The sequence below is a fragment of the Arachis hypogaea genome, chromosome 14 (genome assembly GCF_003086295.3).
Source record: "Arachis hypogaea cultivar Tifrunner chromosome 14, arahy.Tifrunner.gnm2.J5K5, whole genome shotgun sequence".
Lineage (NCBI taxonomy): Eukaryota > Viridiplantae > Streptophyta > Magnoliopsida > Fabales > Fabaceae > Arachis > Arachis hypogaea.
The window spans coordinates 75,066,182-75,070,370 of NC_092049.1; the positions used below are offsets into that span (position 1 = coordinate 75,066,182).

The 4,189-nt window shown below is 41.2% G+C and overlaps 1 non-coding gene across 1 annotated transcript; it reads right to left on the bottom strand.

The window, feature by feature from the left end:
* Positions 1-815: 815 nt before the first annotated feature.
* On the bottom strand, positions 816-923 carry LOC112746324 (small nucleolar RNA R71). Its single transcript, XR_003174215.1, has one exon. It is a non-coding gene; the product is annotated as a small nucleolar RNA R71 (small nucleolar RNA).
* Between the last annotated feature and the right edge of the window lie 3,266 nt (positions 924-4,189).

The window sequence follows — 4,189 nt, forward strand, 5'->3', positions numbered from 1 at the left end:
CTAACTAAAAATTAAAATAAAAACAAAAATATTTTTCTTTTCTTATAATTAAAATTCGAATTTCTTCTCTCTTTCATCTCTTTCTATTTATTTATTTATTTACTAACACCTCTCTTTTTCTTAAAAAATTCGAACCCTCTCTCTCTCTCTCTGTGTTCGAATTCTTCTTCTCCCTTCTTCATTCTATTCTTCTATTCTTCTACTCACATAAAGGAATCTCTATACTGTGACATAGAGGATTCTTCTTCTTTTCTGTTCTCTTCTTTTTCATATGAGAAGGAACAAGGACAAGAATATTCTTGTTGAAGCTGATCCTGAACCTGAAAGGACTCTGAAGAAGAAGCTTAGAGAAGCTAAAGCACAACACTCTGGAGAGGACCTAAAAGATAATTTTCGAAAAAGAAAAAGACATGATAGCCAAAAATAACAACAATAGTGGAGATGCAAGGAAGATGCTTGGTGACTTTACTGCATCCACTTCTGACTTCTATGGAAGAAGCATCTCAATTCCTGCAATTGGAGTAAACAACTCTGAGTTTAAGCCTCAATTAGTTTCTCTAATGCAGCAGAATTGCAAGTTTCATGGACTTCCATTGGAAGATCCTCATCAGTTCTTGGTTGAATTCTTACAAATCTGTGACACTGTCAAGACCAATGAGGTTAATCCTGAGGTCTACAGACTTATGCTTTTCCCCTTTGATGTAAGAGACAGAGCTAGGACATGGTTGGACTCACAACCTAAAGAAAGCCTGAACTCTTGGGAAAAGTTGGTCAATGCTTTCTTGGCCAAATTCTTTCCACCTCAAAAGCTGAGCAAGCTTAGAGTGGAAGTCCAAACCTTCAGACAAAAGGAAGGTGAATCCCTCTATGAAGCTTGGGAAAGATACAAGCAAATTATCAGAAGGTGTCCTTCTGACATGCTTTCAGAATGGAGCATCTTATGTATATTCTATGATGGTCTGTCTGAATTGTCCAAGATGTCATTGGACCACTCCGCTGGTGGATCTCTTCATCTAAAGAAGACGCCTGCAGAAGCCCAGGAACTCATTGAAATGGTTGCAAATAACCAGTTCATGTACACTTCTGAAAGAAATCCTATGAATAATGGGACAACTCAGAAGAAAGAAGTTCTTGAGATTGATACTCTGAATGCCATATTAGCTCAGAATAAAATATTGACTCAACAAGTCAATACGAATTCTCAGAATCTGACTGGAATGCAAGCTGCATCCGGCAGTACTAAAGAAGCCTCCTCTGAAGGAGACGCTTATGACCCTGAGAATCTTGCAATGGAAGAGGTGAATTACATGGGAGAATCTTATGGAAACACCTATAATCCTTCATGGAGAAATCATCCAAATTTCTCATGGAAGGATCAACAGAAGCCTCAACAAGGCTTCAATAATAATAATGGTGGGAGAAATAGGTTTGGCAATAGCAAGCCTTTCCCATCATCTTCTGAGCAACAAATAGAGAATTCTAAGCAGAGCCTCTCTGACTTAGCAACCATAGTCTTTGATCTATCTAAGACCACTCTCAGTTTTATGACTAAAACAAGGTCCTCCATCAGAAATTTGGAGGCACAAGTGGGTCAGCTGAGTAAAAGAGTTACTAAAATCCCTCCTAGTACTCTCCCAAGTAATACAAAAGAGAATCCAAAAAGAGAGTGCAAGGCCATAAACACGTCCAACATGGCTGAACTTGTAGAGGAAGGAAAGGCAGTGAGTTCTCCCAAGTAATACAAAAGAGAATCCAAAAAGAGAGTGCAAGGCCATAAACACGTCCAACATGGCTGAACTTGTAGAGGAAGGAAAGGCAGTGAGTTCTACTGAGGAAGACCTCAATGGACCTCCACTGGCCACTAAGGAGTTCCTATTGAGGAACCAAAGGAATCTGAGGCTCATACAGAGACCATAGAGATTCCACTGAACTTACTATTGCCATTCATGAGCTCTGATGAGTATTCTTCCTCTGAAGAGGATAAAGATATTGTTGAAGAGCAAGTTGCTCGGTATCTAGGAGCAATAATGAAGCTGAATGCCAAGTTACTTGGTAATGAAACTTGAGAGGATGAACCTCCATTGCTCATCAATGAACTGAATACCTTGGTTCAACAGAAATTACCTCAGAAGAAACTGGATCCCGAAAAGTTCTTAATACCTTGCATCATAGGCACCATGACCTTTAAAAAGGCTCTGTGTGACCTTGGTTCAAGTATAAACCTCATGCCACTCTCTGTAATGGAGAAACTAGGGATCTTTGAGGTATAAGCTGCAAGAATCTCACTAGAGATGGCAGAAAATTCAAGGAAACAGGCTTATGGACTTGTAGAGGATGTCTTAGTGAAGGTTGAAGGCTTTTACATCCTTGCTGATTTCACAATCCTAGACACTGGGAAGGATGAAGATGATTCCATCATCCTTGGAAGACCCTTCCTAGCCATAGCAAGAGCTGTGATTGATGTGGACAGAGGAGAGTTAGTCCTTCAATTGAATGAGGACTACCTTGTGTTTAAGGCTCAAAGATCTTCTTCTGTAACCATAGAGAGGAAGCATGAAAAACTTCTCTCAATACAGAGTCAAAGAAGAGTCCCCACACTCAACTTCTAAGTTTGGTGTTGGGAGGCCAACATCAAGCTCTGAGTATCTGTGAAGCTCTCCAAGAGCTCACTGTCAAGCTATTGACATTAAAGAAGCGCTTGTTGGGAGGCAACCCAATGTTATTTAATTATATTTGTTTATTTTCCATTGTTATTTTATGTTTTTTTTAGGTTGATGATCATGTGAAGTCATAAAAACAACTACAAAATTAAAAGCAAAATGAGAAATAGCATAAAAAACAGCATACCCTGGAGGACAGGCTTACTGGCGTTTAAACGCTAGTAAGGATAGCAGAATGGGCGTTTAACGCCCAGCCTTGCAGCATTCTGGGTGTTAAACGCCAGAATGGGCAGCACTCTGGGCGTTTAACGCTAGAAAAGGCTGTCTGGCATCTGGCTGGCATTAAACGCCAGAAATGGGCAGCAGACTGGCGTTTAACGCCATGAAAGGTAGCAGAGCTGGCGTTAAACGGCAGAATCGGTACACAGTGGGCGTTTGAATGCCAGAATGGTGCAGGGAGTAGAATTCCTTGACACCTCAGGATCTGTGGTCCCCACAGGATCCTCACCTATCCCACCTCTTTTTCTCTCCTCTTCACACCTTTTCATAACACTCTTCCCCAAATACCCTTGACCAATCCCATCATTAACTCTTCCCCAAATACCCTTCACCTATCAAATCCTACCCTCTTCCCCATATCATCTTCACCACTCACATCCATCCATCATAAACCCCACCTACCTCACCATTCAAATTCAAACCATTTCCCTCCCCAACCCACCCATTCTCACACGGATTCCCTCTCTCTCCTACCCTATAAATACCCCTCCTCACCACCTTCATTTTCACACATCATACACACTACTACCTCTCTTGGCCGAACCACACGCCCCTTCATCTCCTCCATTTCTTCTTCTTCTACTCTTTTCTTTCTTCTTTTTCTCGAGAACGAGCAAACCTTTTATGTTTGGTGTGGAAAAGGCTCTGCTTTTCTATTTTTCTATAACCATTAATGGCACCTAAGGCCAGAAAAACCTCTAGAAAGAAGAAAGGAAAGGCAATTACTTCCACCTCCGAGTCATGGGAGATGGAGAGATTCATCTCAAAGGTCCATCAAGACCACTTCTATGAAGTTGTGGCCAAGAAAAAAAGTGATTCCTGAAGTCCTTTTCAAGCTCAAAAAGGGTGAATATCCAGAGATCCGACGTGAGATTCAAAGAAGAGGTTGGAAAGATCTTACCAACCCAATCCAATAAGTCAGAATCTCAATGGTTCAAGAGTTCTATGCTAATGCATGGATCACTAGGAACCATGACCAAAGTATGAACCCGAACCCAAAGAATTTGCTCACAATGGTTTAGGGGAATTACTTGGATTTCAGTCCGGAAAATGTAAGGTTGGCATTTAACTTGCCAATGATGAGAGGAGATCCTCATCCTTTCACTAGAAGGGTCAACTTTGATCAAAGATTGGACCAAGTCCTTAGGAACATTTGTCTGGAAGGAGCTCAATGAAAGAGAAACTCAAGAGGCAAGCCAGTTCAACTAAGAAGGCTTGACCTCAAACCCGTGGCTAGGGGATAGTTGGAG